This window comes from Panthera uncia, assembly GCF_023721935.1.
Source record: "Panthera uncia isolate 11264 chromosome A1 unlocalized genomic scaffold, Puncia_PCG_1.0 HiC_scaffold_17, whole genome shotgun sequence".
NCBI classification, from domain to species: domain Eukaryota; kingdom Metazoa; phylum Chordata; class Mammalia; order Carnivora; family Felidae; genus Panthera; species Panthera uncia.
In genome coordinates, this window is record NW_026057577.1 from 21,233,595 (window position 1) to 21,259,802 (window position 26,208).

At 40.7% G+C, this 26,208-nt stretch overlaps 1 long non-coding RNA gene and 1 other non-coding gene across 2 annotated transcripts in view; one reads left to right on the forward strand and one right to left on the reverse strand.

The window, feature by feature from the left end:
* The window catches only part of LOC125934858 (uncharacterized), a 69,911-nt gene extending 44,859 nt beyond the window's left edge, over window positions 1-25,052 (forward strand). The window contains exons 4-5 of the long non-coding RNA XR_007461548.1: window positions 16,195-16,322; window positions 22,776-25,052. This is a non-coding gene — a long non-coding RNA (uncharacterized LOC125934858). The remainder of the gene's footprint in view (window positions 1-16,194; window positions 16,323-22,775) is intronic.
* On the reverse strand, window positions 12,145-12,229 carry TRNAR-UCG (transfer RNA arginine (anticodon UCG)). The gene has a single exon. It is a non-coding gene; the product is annotated as a tRNA-Arg (tRNA).
* Window positions 25,053-26,208: the final 1,156 nt, after the last annotated feature.

A 26,208-nucleotide genomic window follows, 5' to 3' on the forward strand; every position in this document is an offset into this window, starting at 1 on the left:
TTATCAATATATAATGTCATTTTATTTTGGTCTCTTGTTACACCCACCCATTTTTAAAGGATATTAACATTTTTTTTAATGTTTTAGTTTTGAGAGAGAGAGAGAGAGAATGCACAGGTGGGAGAGCGAGAAGGAGACACAATTCAAAGCAGGCTCCAGGCTCTGAGCTGTCAGCACAGAACCTGACGTGGGGCTTGAACTCACGAACCACAAGATCATGACCTGAGCCAAAACGGACACTTAACTGACTGAGCCACCTGGGCTCCACTTCAAGTATATTTTAAAGCCTTATATCAGTATTGCTACTCCAGCTTTCTTTTTGTTTCTATTTTCATGGAATATCATTTTCCATCTGGTCACTTTCTGTGTATGTCTTTAGTTCTGAAGCGAGTCTCTTGTAGGCAGCAAATAAACATGTTTTTTTAATCCATTCTGTCCCATATGTCTTTTGATGGGAGCATTTAGTCTGTTCACACTTAAAGGAATTACTGATAGGTATGTACTTTTGGACATTTTGTTGTGCTGGTTGTTCTTGTAGTTCTCTGTTCTTGTCTTCTTCTCTTGCTCTTTTCCCTTGTGATTTGGTGACTTTCTTGAGAGTTAGGTTTATATTCCTTTCTCTTTTGTGTGTGTGTATCTCTTATAGGTATTGGGTTTGAGGTTACCATGAGGTTCATATATAACTTCCTATATGTATAGAAATCTATTATGAACTGATGGTCACTTAAGTGTGACCATCATGTTCTCGAAGTACTATATTTTTACTCCTCCACCCACATTTTAGGTTTTTAAGATCATATTTTCTATATCTTCTTAGTTTGTGTATCCTTTGACTAATAGCTGTAGGTCTAGATGATTTTACTAGTTTGCCTTTTAGTTTGCATACTGGTTGATCCAATCTATTTACCATACATGTAGTTTTACCAGTGAGATTTTTTTCATAATTTGCTAATTTCTAGTTATGGCCTTGTCTTATCCATTGAAAGAAATGCTTTTAACATGCCTTGTAAGGCTGATTTGGTGTTGATAAACTCCTTTAGCTTCTGTGTGTCTAGGATACTAGTTTGCAAAGTTGCTGCTGAAAAACAAACCGATAGTGATTCTCTTGTACGTAACTAGTTGTTTTTCTCTCGTTGCTTTTAAGATTCTCTCTCTTTTTTAATAGATTTTTTTTAAAGTTTATTTTTTTATTTTGAGAGAGGCAGAGACAGCTGGCATGGGGAAGGGGCAGAAAGAGAGGGATATAGAGAGAATCCCAAGCAGGCTCTGCACTACCTGCCCGGAGCCTGATGCGGGGCTTGAACTCATGAAACTGCGAGATCATGACCTGAGCCGAAACCAAGAGTCGGATGCCTAACTGACTGAGCCACCCAGGTGCCTCTAAGATTCTCTCTTTAACTGTTGACACTGTATTTTAATGTGTCTTTGTGTGGGGTGAACTTTGGATTTATCTTATTTGGGACTATGTTTTCTTCTAGGATTCGGGTGTCTGTTTTCTTCATCAGTTTAGGGAAGTTTGTAGCCACTATTTTTCTAGTAGGTTTCTGATTCTTCCTATATCTTCTCCTTCTGGGATCCCTATAATGTGAATGTTAGTGTGCTTGATGTTCTAGAGGTCTTCCAAGCTGTCCTTGCTTTTAAAAATTCCTTTTTCTTTTTGTTTTTCTGATTATTTCTAGAATCTTGTTTTCAGATCACGGATTCTTTCTTTTCTTTTCTTTCTTTCTTTCTTTCTTTCTTTCTTTCTTTTGAGAGTGAGTGAGCGTGAGCATATGAGCAGGGGAGAGGGGGAGAGTGAGAACAAGAGTGAGAGAGAGAGAGAGAGAGAGAGAAAGAGTGAGTCTCAAGCAGACTCTACTCTCAGCATGGAGCCCAATGAAGGGCTCAATCCCACTATCCTGGGATTATGACCTGACCCAAATCAAGAGTTGGGTGCTTAACCCACTAACCCACCCAGGCATCCCTTCTGCATCATTTAATCTGCTATTGATTCCCTCTAGTGTTTTTTTCATTTCGATTGTATTTTTCAGCTGTCTTTTTAATATTTTCTGTCTCTGTGCTTAAGTTCTCACTGTGTTCATTCATTTTTGTCCTGAGTTCAGAGACTATTGCTGAGTTATGATAATTACTTTAAACTCTTAGATATCAACTTAGTAATCATACTATGTGTTCAATGGAAAGTTCTTTTTAGAAGATATTCTCGTAGGTGTATGACTTCCTTTTCTAATTTTGTCAATAACATATTCCTGCAGAACTATGAAAAGCCATTGTTCCTTTGTCTTCTAGCAGTATTGCAGATGAGAAGTTTGACATTTTTATTTCACTTTTTCTGTAAGTAACTTTTTCTTGAGGCTCTTTTAGTTTTATTTCTTTTGGTGTTCAGTTTTGTAAGGATGGTTTTGGGACTGAGCATCTGTATATTTGCTCTAGTTAATATTCAATCTTAAATCTTATTGCTTTGTTTTCTTTCGGTTCTGTGATTTTTTTACTATTTCTTTTAAAAAATTATATCTAATTTACATGCCATAGGATTCACTGTTTTCAAGCACGTATCAATGGTTTTTTGCATATTCACAAAGGTGTGCAACCATAACCACTGTCTAGTTTTAGAACATTTACATCATTCTCAGAAGAAACCCCATTGCCATTATCCTTCATTCCCCATTCTTCCTTCCCCCAGCCCCTAGAAACCATCAATCTACTTTGTTTCTATGATTTTATGTATTCTGGATATTTCATATACATGGAATCATACAACATATGGCCTTTTGTATCTGGTTTCTTTCATTTGGTGGAATGTTTTCAAGATTCATCCATATCATAGTATATATCCGTACCTCATTCCTTCTCATGGCTGAACAATATGTCGTTGTCTGTATAATCCACATTTTATTGTTTTTATGTATCCACTCCTCTTTCTTTAATTTTTTCCACCATTCATTTCCTTAAGATTTGTTTAGCTGGGTTGTAGGACTTTTTATATGGATTCTCTACTATTTTAACCTTTTTTTTTCATACCTTTGATTCCTTTGTTTTTGTTGAACATATTAGAAGATTTCTTTGGTTTTAATTTTCAACCCTTTTATTACATGTGAAAATCTTCAGCAAGCATATTTTTAATTTCCAGTAACTTTCTTATTTTTGTTTGTTCCTTTTATTTTAATAGGAAGCCTCTTTGGTTTGTTCTATTTTTGTCTACACGACCTTTAGTTCCCGTTTTATTGAGCATTTATCTAGATGTCCTGAGATAATTTAAGATGTCCCCAAATAGTTCTTTCGAAGGAGGTGAGGATCATTTCTTTAGGTAGTCATATCCACTGTGATGTGAATTGTATAAAATAAGGTCTTTTGGAATGTCTGGTACTTTCTCTCCCTTCTGCTTCTGAGTTTATCAGAATAGCTTAATGCCTTTATTAATTTTGGAGCCAGTCCTTCTGTTTGTCACCACTCTGTTCTGCTCTACAAGTGGATAAACTGTCCGGGACAGCTTCAGACCAAGTCAGATGTCACCAACTTCAGCCTTCTTTCCCTGCATACGTTTGTGCTTCTTCTTTAAATTTAGGCTTATTGCAGCATAATTGACATTCAGCAAAATTCATGCTTTCAAGATACTTAGTGTGATGAGTTTTGATAAGTGCATGTAGTCATGTTACTAGCATCGTAAACAAGATAGAGAATAGTTTGCTCAATGCAAAACTTTGCTCTGGGTTCCTTCTCAAGTCTGCCATTTTGGCTGTGGATTACTTTGGGTGTTGGTAGGAATCAGTCCTGTAGGTGACTGTCATTGCTTTCCCCTGCTGCTCTATGGTTCTTCTGCTCTTACAAGGATCTCTACTAACCAGCAGAACCAGGGGTCTGACTGTGAGCTCTGTGGGTGGGAGGCGCTGAGAGAAAGGCCTTCCTTGAGGGCACGTCAGTATGGAGTGAGTAGGCAGCATTTCTACAGCTCAGATTCCACAGTCTGTAGTTGTTTTGATGCAAGGGGATTGGAATGGGGTGGGAGGAGCTCCCTGGACTAGATATTTCATAAATACTCCTTTAGCTAATTACACTGGTTACTCCTCCTCCCGTTTCTGCTCTTGTTTCTTACCAGCCTCACGTTTAAGGGCTCCTAGGACGCTGTGGCGAGAACTGGCTCCCACCTCTGTGGTAGCCTTCTTATATTTGCGTTCTGGGTCTCAGTTTCCTTCATTCTGGTTTATCTAGTAATATGATCCCATTTTCTTTCTTATCAAAATATGTTTCTCAGTGATAGTCTTCCCCCCTACTCAGCGTTACTCTAGCTGTACTTCTTTGTCATACATGCTGTGTGAATGCTGTGAGGGAGTGGAAGTCAACACATATGCTTGGTGTGCCATCTTGAAGTGCAAGGGTTCAAGGGACCGAATCATAAGAATCTATGGTAGGGATGCCTGGGTGGCTCAGTGGGTTAAGTGTCCAACTCTTGGGTTTCATTTCAGGTCATGATCCTGTGGTTCATGAGATGGAGCGCCATATCGGGCTCCACCCTGACAGTGCAGGGCCTGCGTGGGATTCTCTCTCTCTCTCTCTCTCTCTCTCTCTCTGACCTTCCTCTGCTCATGCTCTCTCTCTCTTTCTCAAAAATAAATAAACTTAAAAAAAAAAAGAATCTATGGTATATATGAGAGATCAGCAAGTAGTCACATTACTTGAATGTCTTCTCAGGTGAAACATTTCAGGTAAAAGAAGATGTGTGATCTCTACCAGTGAATAGGCTCCATGACTCCCGTTACCCTTAGCATGTACTTTGGCTCTCGACATTGGAATTATTTATTTGTTTTTGAGTAAAATAAAATAGATTCCTAATTAAAAGAAAAACGAGCAGAATCGCAGTTTCAAGAAGTGTCCCAAGGACCCTTAGGTATTGGCATCTTAGAGAAGTTTAGTTTTAAACCCTATAAATAGGGCCTCATGGAAGGTTGCTTTCCCAGCCCATATAACATGTTTGTGATATCGATAGAAGCTACCATTTTAATTTTTACTAATGTGGCACAGAGAAGCTTGATCTAGGTCATAAAGAAATTCAAAAGACAGTCAAAATATCGTATTAAAATCTAGGGTGAATATAATTTTTTTTAATAGTTATTTTTTGAGAGAGAGAGAGAGAGGGAGAGAGAAAGTACAAGGGCAAGCAATGTAGGGGCAGAGAGAGAGAGGGGCACAGAGGATCCAAAGTGGGCTCTGCACTGACATTAGAGAACCTGAAATGGAACTCTTACTCACGAACCATGAGATCGTGACCTGAGCCAAGTTGGACACTCAACTGAATGAGCCACCCAGGCACCCCTAATAGAGTGAGTATAAAAATACAGAATTTGCAATGCCTCACCGCTAATTTTTTCTGGGAAAATAAAAGCTTTAGAAAAGGAGAATAACTTTAAAAACAAAATCAAAGCACTTATTTCTCATTCCAAACCGTCGATTACCACGAAGATACCTTTGATATTTGGTCTTTTCTTTCTCTTTTTTAAAATTGTAGCGAGGGGAGAAGGGGAAGTCTATTAAAAGAAATATTCTGTCTTTGCGTTGCAAAGAAAGAAGCTTACTGCAAACACAGTTTTGAGCAGATAGTCTGTAATTTCCTCACCATGGGCTCGTGTAGTTACAATATTCTGTCAATAAGTTCTGTGCATTCCATGAGGAGGGAGTGGAAGAGAGGGAGGCTTTGAAACCTGTCATGAGAGGTTGGTGCCCAGCATGTTCTTTTGATCACCAATTTTCTGCTGGCCCTTACCTGAGATCTCTTTTGTTGTCCTTCCTTAGAATACGTGGACACATTAAAGGGCCATAGTAGGGGCCCTTGTATTTGAGATGGTGAGAAATCTGACTTTGACCTTGCAAAGCCCTCTCAGGGATACTACCCTGCATGATGACTTTGCTCCTGATACGTGATTTTATGCAGGTCAGTGATGTTTTGGGTAAAGCTGTCACCCCAGGCCTGGAATCTAACCCAGCTCTGTCATAAACGTCCAATTAGAACAGTTTCTACCTTCATACGGGCTCCGTTTCTCACCTCTAAAGAGGGGTAACAGGTGAAGTAAAAGTAACAGGTGCACCAAGGTGCCTCAGTTTTGGAAAGCACAAAGCTCCCTGCAAATGGACGACTGTTACTGTGGCTTCCTTTTCCCCTGCTCTAGTTCCATGCCTGGCCCTGCCCACAAAAACCAGCTGCTCCTGCTTGTTCTGTGACCTGTGGTGGCACCGTGGGCACTCATGCATTGGGCTCTGTCACTGTCTGCCAGTAGTCACTCAGGTCGTTCGCCGATAATGCCCTCCCTGCCTGTGGGGCTGGGCTGCTCTCCAACAGCCAGCCTCTCTGGAATCAGGCTCTGCCTCACTGTCTGCCTTCTTGTCCCACACCCATACGTGGTCAGAGCACAGTGGCCTCTCCCAGTCCCGTGTCACAAGGCCTGGGGGCCAGCCCTGAGCTGGAGATGAGGAAAGACGGGGGAGGTGCTGATTGAGTTTGTGTGTGAGCGTGCAAGGGTGAGGCTGAGCTGAGCTCACACATGAAGAATTTGAGGAATTGGGTGTAGGGAGAAGTTGTAGAAAGGGAAGCACGTGTTGGATGGGTGTGAAAGCAGCTAGTCCTGTGTGAGTGAGGAGGAAGCTAGACCAGGATGTGGATCTGTGAGCTTGACTTTGCTTGTTTTTTTTTTTTCCACATCATTTCCCCCAGGGCTCCTGTGCCCTGTGTGCTTATTTCCCCTGCATTGTGTCTCTTCCCCTCCTCACTTAGCTGGGTGGGGACTGGGAGGGGGCTGGGAGGGGACTCGGAGGGGACTGGGAGGAAATGAGAAGCTCTGAGAGAGAGACACAGAGAGACATATACACACAGAGAGAAAGAGACTAGAGAGAGAGAGAAAGAGAGAATTGCACTGCCCTCCAGCTGCCACAGCAGAAATGACGACAATAACCTGGCTTTCTGTCTGGACAGCGGGAAACCTTGGAAAAGCATGATGTTTGGGGAATTCTATCATTTGGACTTTTTCCTGAAAGGAAAAGTGAACAAATGAAAGAAATGGAAACAAGAGAGGCATATGTGAAAAAAAAAAAAAAAAAGGACGGGGCTTGTTCATTAGTGAATTTTTATGGTGGCTAAGATTTTTAGGTTTTGGTAACTAAAAATGGGGTATAGGCAGCCCATGAGACCGTCCTCTCCCTTCCTGTAGCGTGCCCGTCTCATCCCCCGAGTGTCATGTAACATGGCGAGCCACAGCAACATGGCGTGTGGGCGGTGTGTCTGAGAATGAGGCGTGTGAAGCATTCCATCATGCTTTTTTCTCAGACCCAGTTCTCGAAGTCCCATTCATAAGGGAGAGGGTTGAGCTCATGGCAGGGGAAGCTGATAAGTCAAAGTGAAGCATGAAACCCTAGGGTTGATAACCTGGAGCCCACAAGCTTGGAGCTGGCTGTGTTGCCCTCCTCCTGCAACGCTCGCCTTCCAGGCGAGAAGCCACAGAGGTCTAGGGCTGTGTGACCATCGCAGGAAGGGACACACGTGAGATTCTGCTCTGGGAACCCCCAGAGTTGGAGTTGCTGCTTCACCCTCAGAAGAAAAGAAAATCCCCGGGTCAAGAGATTCACAAAGTGGAGTGATTGAAGGAAAAGAAAGAACAAGTGTTGAGTCTGTCTGGAAAGGAGACTGTGTGATTACCTGATTACTAGTACATTCCAACTGTCTTGTTCCTGATAGCAGCCCAGCGAAGCAAGTCAGCTTTATCATCCTGTTGTGAAGATGAGGAGACTGAGGCACAGGTGGTTTATTTGCCAAAGTCAGACGGCCTTGTGGAGCATTCTGGAAGCTTTATGGAGCTCCCAGCCTCTTTTGTTCGAAAGTTTGTGTTATTCCCCCTATGGGAATAATACAAGAAAAGCATATCATGTCTTGGTTACCCAATTGAGCTTTGATATTGTAGTGCTGAAGGAGTATCTGAGGCTGTCTATTCTCTCTCTTTCAATATCTGCATTTCCAAGTTGAAGAGACCACATTACCCAGGGTCAGGTAAGGCAGGCTTGGAATGCTTTCCCATCTCAGTAAGGGGAACTACCGTCTATTTAAGCGCTCTAGGTAAAAGCCTGGGTGATATCTTGGTGGCTCTCTTTCAGCTCACATACGGGGTCCAACTCTCATGTATCCAGTCCTTCCCCTTCTCTCTCCTGAATCTATACAGTAGTCTCCTAATCAGTATTTTTAATTCCTTGTTCCACCTGTTAGCCATAGTGATCTTTAAAAAAAAAAAAAAAGCTGTCACTTCTCTGCTTTAAGCACATCAAATACATCCTGTATTCTTAAGTTAAAATCTCATCTCCTCACTGTGGCTCCTAGGCCCTCCATGAGCTAACCCTGTTCTCCTGGCCTCACATAGGGTCTCTGTCCATCCTAGGGGCTATCTCCTTTCTGTGACTTCAACTTTTTCTCATCTTGGGCTGAGATGCCTGAAATGTTCTTCCTTGGACTCTGGCCCGATTCATCAAACCTACTTAAATATCAGAGAAGACTTCCCTAAGTGCCATACTGGAAGCACCTGCCAACAGTTGCTATCTGTCACACTTGTCCATTTCTTTCTTTCAGAGCATTCTTCACTATCTGAAAGCTTTCTGGTTATCTGTGAATGTGTTAATCGTTTTTCTCCCTTAGAATGTAAGCTCTTTGAAGACCAGGAATTTCCCATTTTGTTTATCCCTGTTTTCTTTTTTTCTTTGTCTTTTTAAATGTTTATTTATTTTTGAGGGAGAGAGACAGAACATGAGTAGGGGAGGAGCAGAGAGAGAGGGAGACACAGAAGCAGGCTCCAGATTGAGCTGTCAGCACAGGGTCCAACGTGGGGCTTGAACTCACCAACTGCAAGATAATGATCTGAGCTGAAGTCGGATGCTTAACTGACTGAGCCACCCAGATGCCCCTTTTTAATTTTTTTTTAACATTTATTTATTTTTGCGAGACAGAGCATGAGTAGGGGAGAGGCAGGGAGAGAGGAGACACAGAATCCAAAGCAGGCTCCAGGCTCTGAGCTGTCAGCACAGAGCCTGGTGCGGGGCTTGAACCCATGAACCGTGAGATCATGACCTGAGCCCACTTTGGATACTCAACTGATGGAGCCACCTAGGTACCCCGAGTTCATCCCTGTTTTCTAAGGCTTAACCCAGTGCCTGAAATATATAAAATGCTTTAAAATATTTGTTGAATAAATGACCACATAAGCTCAGGCTTCTTGATGCTTAGGCCAGAGTTCCTTACTTCACTAGCCCTTAATACATAAGGTTTGTGACATATTTGAGAGATGGAAAACAGGAAGTTTGCCCCCCCAGCAGCTAGTCGAGTCAGGAGAGTGGCTAACTGGGAAGAAGAAAGAGAGCCTGAACACGGGATGGGGAGCGTGGGAAGGGAGATCAGAGATGGAGTCAGGGCTGGTCTGTGCCAAGATCTCCAGTGAATATTTCTTGAATTCTCCACAAACATTTGTGATGGAGTCTTATTACACATAACAGCAAATTCCAAAGCAGCAGTGACAGCAGGGAAGAATGAAAGGCTAAGGAAGCAAGTCCTGAGAAGAGAAAGTAGCTTTCTCTTAGATAACAGTTCCTTCATCTCAGCATTTTGCATGAATTTCACATATTTTTATTTGCACATTTGCCTTGAAAATAAAAATGAGCTGCATGGAACTAGGGGGTATTATGCTAAGCACAATTAGCCAGCCAGAGAAAGAAAAAGATCCTATGACTTCACTCATATGTGGAATGTAAGATACAAAACAGATGAACATAGGGGAAGGAAGCAAAAATAATATAAAAACAGGAAGGGGGACAGAACATAAGAGACTCTTAAATACAGAGAACAAACAGAGGGTTGCTGGTGGGTAGGGAGATGGCTACATGGGTGAGGGGCCTTGAGGAGGACACTCGTTGGGATGAGCCCTGGGTGTTATATGTAGGGGATGAATCACTGGATTCTACTCCTGAAATCAGTATTACACTATATGCTAACTAACTTGGATGTAAATTTAAAAAAAAGAAAGAAAACAATTTTAAACAAACAATGAAATAAAATAGGGAAGTAAAGTAGATGCTGAACTTGATGCAAGATTGCACCTGTGATTCACAGTTCCTCTTTGTCTTTGGCTTGCTTTATAATAAACTTGATTAAGAGTCTATAAAATAAAAAAAAAAAAGAAAAGAAAAATGATCTTACTTACCTGATTTCAAAATGGAAATGGTTAAAGCACACTTAAAGTTTTTCCTGCTATTTATGCTTCTAGTAACTGCAAAGCCTACGTGGCATATTCTGAGATATCAAGAAGGTCACTGCCCCGCAAAATTATCTTCCCCGTTCTTCTCAAAGTACAGTGTGGCTTTAAAATGCTAAGAATTGATATCAGCAAATACTGAGAATTGATGATGTTCCAACCTGCGAACCTTGACCATAACACACAGACTTCGGGGACCTTGAAGACTCGCTCTGTATTCTTTTCCAGGTGACAGGACATAGTAGACCCCTCACAAAATATTTGCTGGTAAACGAATGCATATGTGGTACTATGCCACATACTTGGGAAACAGACATCCCTCTCCTTTGAGTGCATAGTAGATGTTCAATAAGGTTTTATTATTTTGTTTAAGGTGTTTGATAGTGGGGAAGCAGCTAGGAGATTGGAGCACAAAGTTGGACAGGGTAAATGTCCCAAGAGAAGTTGCCAACAAGTAATATGGAGATGTAAAGAGGGAAACGAGGACTTGGAATTTCAGGATCAGGGAGAGTTTTGTGAAGGGGAAGTATTTAAAGATTAAAAAAAAAATGGGCTCTCATGTATTGAATGGGTGAGTGTACTTTGTCAAAGGGCAGAATATGCCGGGGAAGAAACAACAACAACCCCCAAACAGAAAACGTCACGAGTGGAGTGTAAGACTCATGCTCGTGTCTGGAGCACCACGTTGAGGAGATTGAGCTGTTGAGGCTCAGATTCCAGAGGAAGGAATTGGCATTGGGACTAACTCTTGAATCACAAACAGGAGTGTGCAAATGACTCTTTTGAGCCTTCATCTCACCTTGCTACAAGTAAATTCAGTGTGTCATTTGGGGGCTCTTCTCCCTCCCTCGGTATCTCAGAGACTTTTGGGGTTTCTTGAAAAACAGAGAACTTGCCCCTAATTTTTTGGCTCATACTGGTAGTTCTATTGTTACAGCCGTCACAGAACCTTAAAGGTAGTGGTTGTTTCTGGGCTCTCTTTGAGCTGCAGTGATCTTTATTCACATAGGAGCCCTGTTGCCCGGGGGACGGTCTCTCTTGTTTTATACCTGTCCTGCCCCTCAGAAGCCCTGGCTGCTCCCCCAGATACTGTCGGGAGTAAACGCAGGTCTCTGCTTTTAGTAGAGACCACCATGCTTTTCTAGTGTAGGGCAGACTCTGTTTTCTCCTTTGCCCCATCTGCCTCTGCCTCCCTCCAACATAATCCACCTGAGGGACTGAAGCCCCTGAATTCCAAACAGCAGGCAGGGTTAGTAGGGAATTTGCTTTGAAGCATCTGCTGCAAAGCTCCCCTGAAGCAAGGCAGCAATTAACCTGGCTACTTGGTTGGCGTAGGAGAGGACATCACTGGTAATACAAAGCACACATTAATAGTTCAATAAACTGTCCAACATCTACTTGATTGGGTGGGGCAATGAGAAGCCACTGAAAGTAATTGTGTTAGCATTTATTGTTCTTTTTTTTTTCTTCCATTGGTTTAAAGATGAAAAGGAAAATGCCAACCAAAAAGAAAAAAAAAATGGTGGGGGATGCTAGCCTCTGGATTTGGTAGACACTGTCTTATAGGCAACCCCTTCTAAACTGGCCAGCTGTCTCCTGGATGTTCGTCTCCTTTTCCCTTTACTTTGGGTGGCCCTAGTCACAGGACAAGGAGTTTCCTGTTGCATGTTGGTGATAATCAACTCTTCATTTTTTCCTAGATGTCATATTAACTTGAAGGCTATCTTAGCAGAGATTGGACGTGAGACCATTTAAAAAATTTTTTTTAATGTTTATCTATTTTGAGGGAGACAGAGAGTGCAAGCAGGGGGAGGAGCAGAGAAAGAGGGAGACACAGAATCTGAAGCAGGCTCCAAGCTCTGAGCTGTCAGCACAGAGCCCGATGTGGGACTCGAACCCACGAACCTTGAGATCATGACCTGAGCCGAAGTCAGACGCTCAACCGACTGAGCTACCCAGGCGCCCCCTGAGACCAATTTTTAAATAAGGCTTCTAGGTTGGTGGAAATTGCACTGAGTGTCAAGGAACAGGAATCTAGAAAACTGTGATTTAAAAAATTAGAGATTTTCAGGGGTGCCTGTGTGGCTCAGTCAGTTAAACGTTGGACTCTTGATTTTAGCTTAGGTTATGATCTTCTAGTTCATGGGTTCAAGCCCTAAATTAGGCTCTGTGCTGACAGTGTTGAGCCTACTTGGGATTCTCTCTCTCTCCCTCTCCTTCTGCCCCTCCTGTGGTCTCTCTCTCTTTCTCAAAATAAATAAATAAACTAAAAAAAATTTGAGGTTTTCTTATTCTTACATTTGGAAGTAGAAGGTCTAGTACTGATACTGGGGTTTCATGCAGCCCCCAGGACTGTCTTATGTTTCCACTCAGTAATACTTACCTCATTCTTGGGGCATCGAGGTTATAATATTGTCACTCCTTGGGGCGCCTGGGTGGCTCAGTCAGTTAAGCGGCCGACTTCGGCTCAGGTCATGATCTCATGGCTCGTGAGTTCCAGCCCCGCGTCGGGCTCTGTGCTGACAGCTCAGAGCCTGGAGTCTGTTTCAGATTCTGTGTCTCCCTCTCTCTCTGACCCTCCCCCGTTCATGCTCTGTCTCTCTCTGTCTCAAAAATAAATAAACGTTAAAAAAATTAAAAAAAAAAAAATATGGTCACTCCGCTTATTACATCATGTGTCCAGGCAGGAAGAAGGGCAAGGACAAAGATCTAGTCAGCCGAGGCTACCTGCCTTTTGAAGGGCTTTCCCAAAAGTTCCATCTGGTGACTTTCACCTATATTTCATTGTCCTGAAATGTGTCGTGTGGCCATCCGTAGATGCAAAGGAGGCTGGGAATTGTGGCTTTCAGCTGGGCTCATTACCACCCTGACAAAAATTAAGGTTCTGTTAGTAAAGAAGAAAGGAGAATGGATATCAAGTAGGCACCTAGCCATGACTGCCACATTCCATATTATTTTGCCCTTTTGTTCAAGTTAGTGTGCCTTCTGGGAGAACAAACCAAGTTTCAGCAAACAAAAGTAAATCTTCTGCAAACTCGTCTCTGTGTACCTGTCCAAAGGCATAAAAGTGATTTTTGTATTGGTAATTGATATGATGCATGTTACAGGTTCCTCCATTAGTGAACATCATCCTGAATTGATTGTGTTTGGGGGTGCATGTGTGTAGTTATTTACACAGCTGCCTCAAGTGGCCAGTTGTTGATTAATCATCTTTTAGTACCTTCTCTCCTCTGACTTTTTACTTCTGTGTGTGGATACATCAACACGCACTTTGGGGCGCATGTGTTGGTTAAGCATCTGACTTTGGCTCAGGTCATGATCTAATGGTTTGTGGGTTTGAGCCCCGTGTTGGGACCTGTCCCGACAGCTCAGAGCCCGGATCCTGCTTCGGATTCTCTGTCTCCCTCTCTCTGCCCCTCCCCAACTCATGCTTGCCCTCACACACACACACACTCTCTCTCTCTCTCTCTCAAAAATAACTAACATTAAAAAAAAAAAACAACACATTTCTTTCTCGCTCCCCGATCTTTATATCAGAGCCAGTCCTCACTCATGACTGCTCTGCACTGTACCTTTCTTCATTAAAGATTTAGTGTCATGAGTGCCTTATTTTCAGCATGCCCAAGTAAACTTAATGTCTGTCCCTTCCAAACTTTCTCGTCTTCTGTGTCGCTCATATCAATGAGTGTACATTCCCAGGTTTCAGGAGTCCTTCCTGAAACCTCCCTCATGTTCCTTCCTCCCCACAACCATTTGATGTTACAATCTTGTCCAGGTAGTATGCCATGTATTCTCATATTTGTTGTCTTGTCTTGAATCCATTGCCACTTCTTGGGCTCACCCAGTTTGGACCAGCTGTGTTTAGCTATTTTGTTGCCACAATAAGTATCCCATGTTTTATTTCATTTCATGAATGGCTTCGCATGTAATCTAGGATGTGCAGCTCTCTGCGGTATTTTCCAATTACTGTGTTTTCATTTAGATGACATTTTAAAAATGTAAACAATTGTGGATCACCTGAATGGCTGCCTTAGTAGTGAGTGCCGACAATTGATTTCATTGCCTGTGTAGGTGTTTGTGTTTTTTTATTGTACCAACGGGCATTACTATAATTATCAATAGCCTACAGGAAAAAAAAGAAGGCAGAGGGACTTTGTCTTCCAATATGAGGCATTTGGGGCATATAAAGTTCAATGAAGGCACTGTATTTTGTTATTTTAACAAAGGTTTCCTGCTAGCTCAAATAAGTAAAACTGTGGCCCTAGAGGTATAAGTTGCTGAATTCCAAATAACCTGTCCTGGTAGAGCGAGTCTGATGTTAGGAGTGGAAGTTTGTTTCTGTAGAAATGGTATCATTGGTCATGTTGAATGAATACCATCAATTTGAGTGCTGTCTTTCTTTAAGTTTATTTATTTATTTTAAGAGAGAGAGTGCACAAGCAGGAGAGGGGTAGAAAATGAGGGAGAGAGAGAGAGAATCCCAGGTAGGCTCCGTGTTGTCAGCACAGAGCCCAACGACGAACTGTGAGATCATGACCTGAGCCAAAACCAAGAGTTGGACGCCTAACTGACAGGGCCACCCAGGCACCCTGAATGTTATTATCTTTGTTAGTTTAAATGTAATGTTAGTTTGCATGTAATTTAAAAGATGCTTACCTGTAGTTTGAGGTTTGTACAAATCTAAACAGCAATATGCTAACGATACCCAAGTGGCACTTCAGGTCTATGTGAACTCTTTTAAAAAGGGTGCGTGTATCACTCAGGTGGGCTAGAGCAGGGTCAGCAAACTATCAGATAAAGAGCTGGATTGTAGATACTTTAGGCTTTGGTGGCCATACAGTCTCTGTCAAAATGACTTAACTCTGATGTGGTGGCAGGAAAGCAGCCACAGATTAGATCTGACCAGATGAGCGTAGCTGTGTCCAATAAAACTTTGTTTACAGAACCAGGCAACAGGCTTGATTGGGACTTATGTCCAATGTGCTGACTCCAGGGCTAGAGAGTATGATCCCGGTTCCTGGGCTTGACATACGGCCTCTTCATTCTCTCTAGATTCACCTCCTACCTGCTCTTCTGAACATTGGCTGTGCCCTAGACATTCCAGAGCTGCTTCATCTCCCAAGCATGTCGCACTCTCCCAGGATTCCACACCTTAGCTCATGCGCCCTGACACTTCCTTTCCCATCTTCTTAAACTAACTCCTACTCACCCTGGAAGATAAAACTTAAGGGGCCCTTGGGTGGCTCAGTCCATTAAACATCAGATTCTTGATCGCAGCTCAAGTCATCATCTCAGAATTCATGAGTTTGAGCCCCAGGTCAGGCTCTGAGCTGACAGCATAGAGCCTGCTTGCGATTCTCTCTCTCCCCCTCTCTCTGCCCTTCCTTTCTCTCTCTCTCTGTCTCTCCCCCTCCCTCCCTCCCTCCCTCCCTCCCTCTCTTCCTCAAAACAAATGAATACAGTTTTGGAAACAAACAAAACAGAAGCAAACCAAACAAAACTAAACACACTTCCTCTCAGAAGATGTCTTTGGCCCCTTGTGGCTGAGTTAATGCTTCTGTCTGCCCCCTCCTTGCTTCTTTAAATTCACTCCGCACTCCCATAACATTTTCAGGAAACTCATCTGTGTTGTAACTGGACACTTACTTGACTATTTTACTGTCTTCTCTAGGCTGATCTCCCTCTTCTCTGTAGCACATGCTGTTCCATCCTTATAATTATTACCAATTTAGAGGATTGATGGAAAGAACAGAAGGGGGTGAGTGTGAATTTTACATTGATGACATATTTACCCCACGGAACTCAGAAATGCCCCGAGTGTGCCTTCAGTTGTCAGAGTTAGGTATTCTCCCATCTGTGGAAATGGGGGCTCGTGAGCTTTGCCAGTTTTGAAGAAATAAAGGGAATTTCATGTTTGTGCATCCAGGTTTTGTGACTGTAAAACTGATGCCTGTGAAATGGATCAAAGTTAACTTTGACAAAGGTCAGGAAACAGATGAAAAATAAAGGAAAGAAGAAAAAGAAGGAAACCTGCAGTGGATGTTTGGGGTATAGGTAGGTAGGCTGAGTTGGCGATGTAATAATTGAAGTCTGGGTTTCTGGGCAGGGGGGAAGGTCAGAGGGGGATGTTTAGGGAAGTGAGCCTGAGAGTGATGGAAGGAATGAGGGCGCCAACCCTGAGCCTTGGGCAGGGGAAAACTTGGGGATGCAGGGGTCAGCAGTGTTGGACTTTGCCTTTCCCTTTATCACTTGGCCTCTCCTTGCTTCTTGCCATTCCCTTCCTCTGTTTCTGTTTTGTCTAGATGTTTATACCCTGCCTTATCTTCTCCTGAACTAGCTATGACATGGTAAATATAAATATTGTGTTACTGATTTAAATGTTTTTCTTTTCTCTGTTTGAAAGTGTAGATGTAGGTCAGTTGATCCTTGATCCCCTTTTTCTTCAAAGAATAACACGTCCCTTCTAGAAGTTTAAAATGTTTCTACCCTTGTTAAGAAAAAAAAAAATAAAGAAGAACTCTACTATGGTTACGCATTTTAGGAGAAACTCAAATCCTAAAAATAGAAAGTTAAGGGTAGCTCTTTTTTCCTATTTGATAATATAATTATTACACCAAAGGGAAAAAAGTATATTAAAAATTAATCTTACTAAGCCACGAATGACTAGCGGTACAAATACTACCGGGAAAAGAAAGTAATTTTTTCAAAAAGAGGTAATGGGGTAAGATCAAGGAGAATGCCTAGGGCTCCCAGAATCAGCACCACCCTGCACACAAATAAACATAAGACGGTGGGTAAAGATACTGTGGCCGAATTTCCTAATCAGAAAAATATCCTTGAAATTTGAAAACCAAGTTGTGATTGTCAGATTTAAGAGTGATCTTAATACTAGACTATATTTTTGAGTCGATCTCTGAGCAGGACACTTTCTGTCTGTGATTGAGATCCTTCCATGGGATTTACAGCATTATATATATGCTTTCACACCAGACACAGGTCACACATATATCCCTGAGAAACAGGAGGTAATCAAATACTCCACAGGAAATGGCACTGGACACATTTTATTGTTAAGATTATTGCTTATGATTTGGGAAATGTTTTAACATTGGTCATCTGATCGTTAAAATCAAAACTCTTGTGTCCTAAGTAGTTTTCATTAGATGATGTTAGTGATTTTATGCAAACGTGAAGACATTTTTACCAGATTATATTACTAACAGGGTCCAAATTTCAGGTAATATTTTTTTTAATAAAGAAGACCTAGGGTCTTCCTTTAGTCAACTCAGGGAGCTAAGTTAGTGGTCCTTCACTGGACACATAATCATCATTACACCTTGTTGTGTGTGGTAGTAACTCAGTGCTCCTGACAACCACGTAAGGTGAGTTCTCTGCCCACTTACAGATGTGCAAGCAGAGATAGAAGGGGTGGGTAACTTGCCCAAAGTCACATAGGTGATGTCCCGTACAGTCTGGCTCCTGAGGCCTTGGACTTCACCTTCAAACTTTGCTTCTTCTCACCATTCTTCCTCCCAAGTGCACCAGTTTTGTCGAATTGCTGTAGAAGATTCATTCCCTGTCACTATGTGTTTGTGATCTATATGCACCTTTCGTGAATAAAACCGACAAAGCTTTGTCTGTATAAATGACCTGTGTTAATGTCTCTTGGCATTAAGATGCCTCGTGGGGAAGTAGAAATTATATTTTGCTGTCCTTGTCTGGATTCTTCAGTAATGGATTATGGCCACAGGATATGAAATCAACCTGTGGAAAAACTGAAAGGATCATCATTAATAACGGCACACCTGACATCATATGGCACCTGATGTGACATATCGAGAAGGATGCAACATCATCTATGTGATAGTAGTGCTAAAATGTTTCACCTGAATCTAACCATGAGGAAACACTCAGACAAACACACATTTAAGGACATCCTGCATAGTCGCTGGCCTGGACTCTTCAAAGGCATCAGTGTCACGAAAGACAGAGGCGCCAAGGAGTTCTTTAAGATTGATGGAGCCAGGACGATGAAATGCGATGTATGATCCTTGTTTGGATTCTGGATCAGGAGAAAAAACAGCTGTAGAGGACATTGTTGGGACAAACAGGTCATTTTGAATATGCATTGCCTATTAGATAATGTTAAGTCTCCTGAGTGTGATGATTGTGTAAGAGAATGCCACTGCTCTTTCAAGCATAGAAAGGATATGTGTGTGTGTTTATAAAGTTAATAGAATATTAACAATTAGTGAATCTGCGTGAATGACAAATTGGTGATTATTGTACTGTTCTCACAACTTTTTGGAGGGTTTGAAATGTTCATAAATTTAAAAGATCTGTGTGGGAATGGTACACATACATATATACACAAACACATATATATCATGCAGATATATACACATACATACACACACATATACGTACACATATACATACACACACCTATACACACATACACACCATATACACACACACATACACGCACATACACACATGCACACACATATACACACACATATATAGACACACATACACATATATACACACACATATACACACATATAGACACACACATATACACACATATATAGACACACATACACACACAATTAGACACACACACATATACATACACACACATATATACACACATATATATACACACATATACACACATATATACACACATATACACACATATATATACACACATATAGACACACACACATAGACACACACACATAGACACGTACATGTATACATACACAGATATGTACACATACACACATATATACACATATATAGACACACACATATATAGACACACATATAGATACACATACACATGCACTTGTGTGTTCTTCCCTCCACCTGTGGCTCCTCTCTCTCACTAGGATCCTCTTCTCCCTCTTTACCTACTTACTGCTTACTCATTCTTCAAACATCAATTCTTTGCCAAGTCCTTCCTGGTCTATCTGCTTAGGGTGAAACCCCGGTATGGGCTTCTAGGGTGATAGGACACATGTCTCTGGTAATATTTACCCCAACAGCAATGAAAATTCTGTGATTGGATTACTGCTTTCTGCTCTCACTAGGTTGCAGGCTCTCTCTTGTATTTGTTTTGCTTACCATGGTCACCATAGCAGGATCTTAGTAACTGATACGTACTTTTAATACATGCTTTTTAAAATGGTTTTTTTTCCAGTAAAAATAATGAGAATTAAAAAAAAACTAAAATTTTTAAGGTTTATTTATTTTTGAGAGAGAGAGAGACAGAGACAGAGCGCTAGTGGGGGAGGGGCAGAGAGAGAGGGAGACAGAATCTGAAGCAGGCTCCAGGCTCTGAGAATGTCAGCACAGAGCCTGACACGGGCTTAAAAAATATTTAGAATTTTTATCTTTACCGAGTTCCATCGTACTTAACTTAAAAAAGAATAGGTATTTTCTTCTGAAGCTTCATTCCAGGTCTTTATTTTTTTCCCCTTCACTGAGGCTAATTTCAGTTCTGAAGTTTATATGATCCCCTCTGACAATATAGACACATTATTGTCATAATGCTCCTTGAAAAATGGGTTAAGTCACTTGGCTTCTGTTTACTTTCAGAATCGATATGACTTCATGCAAAATGATGCAGCAGTTCACATCATTCTGTCAGTCCCCATGAAGGAAATATTGTTTTCCAAAATTAAAATTGTGAATCAACCCACAGGAGGATGTCGTCAAATAAACAAAGAATCATCGCTTATATTACACTGCCAAGTTTTTGATAAGCTTAATTCCTCTAAATGCATTTAACTTTAATGAAGAGTAATACAATTTAATAACAGCATAAAATGGAATCATTTATCTTCGCAGTCCAAAACATTGGGCAGATGTCCTCTCCTTAATATGTTGTTTCAATTGCAAGGTTTTTGTCCTTCCTCAGATTTGTCTTCCCTCATGTCTCTATGTGCGGTTTAGGGAGTGATCTATATGTACATGTTTAATTAAATCACTCATCAGCCTGTGGTTTTCATGGTTGGAAATCTCTGGGATGCGTTATTTCAAGTTCTTGAGGCATTGATACTTATCCAACCCAATAAAACTTGGTAATTATTAGCATATTAGTCAAGATTGTTTCAGCTGGAAGTGACATAAAACCAATCTCAAACTGACTTAAGCAAAAAGGGGAATTTATTGGCACCCATAACTGGGGAGACCAAAGGTGGATGCTGGTTGCACAAGCTGAGATGAGGTGGGTCAGGGTCTCTCTTCCTCTCCTGACTTGCTTTCCTCTGGGTTAACTTCATTCTCAGGTGGGCACTTGAGTTAGGCCCAGCAAGGGAGTGTTCATATAACAACAGTAGGTCATTCATTGATACAGGGGTGAACTTCAGATACTTAGAAATGGGGCAGGGGGCTCCAGCCTAGCCCAAACTGGGGTTTGGAGTCTGCCTGGATATCTCTTAGTGTAATCTGCACTTTTGTGTTTTTTTTTTTTTTTTTTTGGCTTAAGGAGGGGTTTTGTTAGAAAACTCTCTTGCGAGACGATCAAGGTGGGGAGACACCATTAGTTTTTGAGCCTGTGAGAAAAGCAGAATTATAACCAAAGGTGAAATCATTGTTTTTATAAAGGATTTTTAAACTATGAAGGAAATGCAACAGTTTTGGTGCTTGAAGGGCGTGATAGCTTTGAAATGCTTCCAAGAGACGACATCAGTGCAACAGAGGACGGCATCTCACGGAGAACAGTCATGAGCCCAAAAGCCATAGTTTCATTCCTGAGTTCCCTGTGGAGGCTTCCAGAACTGCTTGAGTCTCTGGGGCACAGAGGCAGTGTAGTGTGGATTACAGCGACAAGAGACTTAGACCCTTGGTTTATGGAAGGTGTTTCTAATTAGTTTTATATGGGCAGATTGCTTGACCCCAAGGTTTTCTTGCAGAGAGGGAATCAATGCGGAAGATGTTGTAAGAGTTAGAGTAAGTTAATGGGAGGGTACAAAGGAATAGGTTATTGTGTGTTGGTAAATGTTTCATTTTGATAATTCGGTAACACACGCACCTTACACAAAAAGCAAGGGACATTATCACAGGATTGTCACGTGTTGTCTATAAGAAAGTGGTGTTGTCGCTCTACGTGGGCTTTTTCAAAAATAAAATGAGTGTTAGAAGAGCCATTTCAGACATGTTTCAAATCACTGAGAAACTTGAAGTTCCCTCATGTTGAGAACACTCTTCCTGTATAACCTCTTCTCTGGTTAAAAGCATTTAAAATGTTTGAGAAGCATATATAATGGAATTGCAGAGGTTTATAGATTCCAATCAGTCATGTGATCTGTAGAGTTCACTGTAAATTGTTATCTAGGAAAAAGCCTCTATTACTTTTGTTTGTATAAGCTCATATCCTAAATAAAACGACTGCCAGCAGAATGCTCATTAAAGTGGATTTAAGATTCCAAATGAAAAGTTATTGATTTCAAAAAGGATAAACACCACTAAGCCTCAAGAATCATCTGAAGTTATTAAATTACCAATTTAGTTACTGTCATTATTTTTTTTTTTACTCTCTTGGTTATTTATTAAGTAAACTGTATAAGGTATAATGTTTGAAATGAAACTGTAAGATAACAGCCAATGGTTGTTTTCCACACACATTTAGAAATTAATGATCTGCTGAAAAATGGTGATGGGTTTGGTCTCTCTTGCCCCAAATTCCTGGCCCTTGTAAAAAATATAGCCTACTTCATGTCTATGGGAAAGCAAGATTAGGATGGGTGTCAGATGGTAAATTTTTAGCCATCAGCATCTAGCCAAAAGAGCCTGACTTAGCCCTATCACATTTCCCATGTATATTTATGTACTGTACCATTTGGGTATTATAATAAAAAATTTTATCTGTCCCTGGAGACAAAATTGAGTTATATATTAAATGGCTATTTTCTTTGTTTTCTGCTTAGGTATGCGTGTAATGTGGTAGCATAATATATATTCCACACTTGTTTCATTCCTGCAGAGAGATAATATTTTTGCAGCTGACAGAGTAAAGACATCCTGTGCTTCTAGAATAAGAGAGAACATATTGGCAGGATAAAATACAGATGTTCCCAGTGTTTTTTCTACCTCATGGTTGCATTCAACAAAGGTTAACTTTCATGGGCATATTTCCCTGTCCTTGTTTAGGCAGTTGGACACACAAGTCCACAGCAAATTCAAGATTGTGAGAGGTTGTTCCAAGGAAAGTATTTCAGAAGGCTTTTAGTGGTGGGAAAGTAACTTAAGATCTCATACCCTGCCTCCCCACCCCACTGCATAGTAAGAATGAGACATCAAAGTAACTTCCCTGCTTCTCCTTAAGGAAAGAACTTGTAGTATAGCCATTTTTTTTCTCCTAAAGAATTTCATTTTTTCTTAATATAATACAAACAAAACTTCTCTTGTCATAGTCTAAGGAAAAGAAAGAGAAACTTGTGTGACAAAGATGATATCCTTTGCACCTGTTTGATCCCTTCCTTTTTCCCATTTCAGAAAGGAACAGTCCCAAGGAGTGTAAAAGGAGTATAAAAATGTCATTTGTGTATTATTGTTGGAAACTTGTCACCGCATCTATGAAGCTGAGGAGTGTAACTGGCATTGGAACAGGTAGGAGTGAATAAAGGGGACACTGATGAGCCACTGTTCACGTTTTGACTGTCTGTTCTGGAACAACTAACCCTTGGGGTGCCTGGGTGGCTGAATCAGTTAAGTGTCCGACTCTTGATTTCAGCTCAGGTCATGATCTCAGGGTTCTACTCTAATCTCAGGTCATGATCTCAGGTTCTCCACCCTCTCAAAACAAACAAACAAACAAACAAACCGACCTAAACACACACACACACACACACACACACACACACACACACAACTAATTCTTCTTCTGTAAGGATGAGACAAAAATTTCCAGATACATTAAGGAATTCAGTAGTTCAAATGGGGAGGATCAGACATGAGCATTCAGATACAATAATCTCTAGTAAAACAGACCTCCTGTAGAATAAAGGGAAGAACTTTGGGGTTGGGGGAGGTCATTTTCTTAATTAGATTCACAAGGATCCTTTTTTGAGCTTCTTAAGTGCGAACTTCCACAAAAACATGTTGAGACACAAAAAACAAATCTTGGCAATAAAAAGAAGAGTGGGTACAGGACACTCTTCCAGAATATGCAGAGCATAACCTTTAAGATTGGGGAATTCAAGAAAGAAAATTCAAGAGGCAGGAAATGTTGAAGTGTAAGAAGTAGTACCATGATTTTGTGGGTTCCGGAAGGAGAAAATAGTGGCTGAATGAGAAGTAATAATCAAGTAAACAAAAGAAGGCAGCTTCTCTGAATTGAAACAGTCAGCCTTTTATATGAAGCAGGGTTAGCGTAGACTTAGGGGGTATGAAAGGAGTCAGGTGGAAGCAGTCAGCTGGGAGAAAAAAGTCACCAAAGCAGGGGTGGGGGTGGAGTTTGAATGACATTAGACTTCTTATTTGCAACATCAACGTTAGAAAACCTTAGAGAAAATGTATAGATTTCTGGGAAAAAAGTGTTAGGTTTCAAGAATTATATTCCAAGCCAAGCTCTTGTCTAAATGCAAAGGCAAATGAAAGCCTGGCTCAGATTTAAAAGAATTCAGAAATTAGATGACCTGTGTATGCTTTTGGAAAAACAGAACTTAAAGTAGACCTTCAAGCAAAAATTAATCAAAATAAAGAATTTAATAAAGACACAGACATGTTTTAGGAAAAAAAGAGCAGTGAGCAAGAAAAACGTAGATGAAAATCTAGAGGATCGCTTGTAATGTGGTTGTGAAATTATGTACAGTTTATAACAAAGAATTTTAAACAGAAAAATGTATATAATTTTAAAAACCTCCTAAAGATGGGGGAGGGGGAGAAAGAGAGAGAGGTGGAGAAGGAGAGAGTAAAGTGTGATGAAGTTTTTATTGTCGAACCAGGAGGGTCTGTATCGGTAACTTCATTCTTGACATTAATGGAGAATAAATTAAAACACATTTAAAAACATTAAACAAAACCAATTTAAACTGAGGCCATTGGAAAAGAAAGAAAAAAAGGGAAGCATTATTATTTCAAAGGATGGCAAAGTGTGTATGTGTGTGTGACAGAGAGAGAGAGAGGGAGAGAGAGAGAGAGAGAGAGAGAGAGAGAGAATGAGAGCATGAGACCGAGATTTAGAGAAATACCAATTAGGTTTCTCTATTACAACTTCAAGGCCATGATGGAAGAACGGATTTACCTTTCTGTAAAACTGAACAAAACATGTGAGGTGACTACTTTTAGGCACTGGAAAATAGTGCAGGACTCCAGTCTCAGCAAGACAGGAAATAAATGAGGTGAGCACCACATCCAACCTGATTTTATGTCTGGGGGCGCTTTGCTGAACTGGCACTAAGTGAAGAGCCCAGGTGAAGAACATCAAGTTGTACTGAGCCGAGGAGACAGAAATGGCAGTAGAGGGCATGAAGAGGCAGTTGGGATTCACAGGATAGAATTCCAGAGACAAATGAGCTCTGCAGAAGGGAAATGTCAGAAGTCTGTGTGGAGATTCTTCTTACCTCTGGCTAAGAGCTGCTCTGGGCTTTGCCTGTATGGGGTAAGATTCTGTAAGACCTCTTGATTCTGCAAGACCACAGCTACTGTGGCACTAAGAAATGAATGGAAATGCCAAAAGTCACGTAGTGCTAAAATATATTGGAGTTTTGACCCAACGATGGCGGAAAGACTTCATTGAGCACACGGGGCATTCGACTGAGACCCCAGGAAGGCCACTCTTTTGGAATAAGGAGTAGGAGCATATCCTAGAATTGAGGTCAAAATCAATATAGATTTGCCCAAAGAAAGCATAAAATGAAACCTGAAGGATTAAAAGAATGAACCTGTTATGTAGTTGCTGGCCAGAACCAAACATTACACCTTAAAAAAAAAAGTTTGTTTTTTTTTATTTTTGAGAGAAAGATAGAGTACACAGAGGAGAGGAGCATTCCTGGAATCCCAAGCAGGCTCTGCATTGTCAGCACCAAGGCCCACACAGGGCTCAAACTGAGGAGCCAGGATATCATGACCTGAGCCAAAGTCAACAGTCAGGCCTTTAACCTACTGAGCCACCCAGGCGCCCCCAAACATAACACCTTTAAATGAGAGACAAGATAATCCAGATGCTGTACAATATATTATTTGTAACATGCAGCATGCAATAAAAATTAATACATATGCAAAGAAGCAGGAAAATGGTATTCATAATCAAGATTAAAAAACAGACAAGCAAAAGAGATCCTGAAAACGACTCAGATTTTGGAGCTAGAACACAGTTTAAAAATGGTGATTGTAAGCATGTTCAAGGATTTAAAGACAAAAAATGGACATAATGAACAGGTTGGGAAATCTCAGAAATACAAGCTGTACAAAACTATCAATTAAAAATACTAGAAATAACAATTTCCCTCAGTGGCTTAAGAGGAGATTGGATACTGCAGAATAAAAAGTATGAGAACATGAAAATAGATCAATTAGAAAATATCAAAACTGAACAACAGAATAAATTTTATTTTCTATTTTCTAAAATGAACAGAGCCTCTGTATCTTGTAGAATGATAACACGTGTCTTATATGTAATTGAAGTCTCTGAAGACAAGGAAAAAAAAGAATGGGTCAGAACTATTTGAAGAAATGATAACCTTAAATATTCAAAATTGGAAAAAAAAATCAATCTACAGATGTAAGAAAGTCACAAAACCAAAAGCAATATATCTCTCAAAATAATCTTTAAGATTAGAGGTTAAAAAATATCTTGAAAGGACTATTATACAGTATATATACAGTATATATACCTTATACTATATAAGGTCCTTGAAAGGACCTTAATACAATTTTACTTAATACAATTTAGCTCCAGTAGTCATGGGGCTAAAAGAAATGGCAA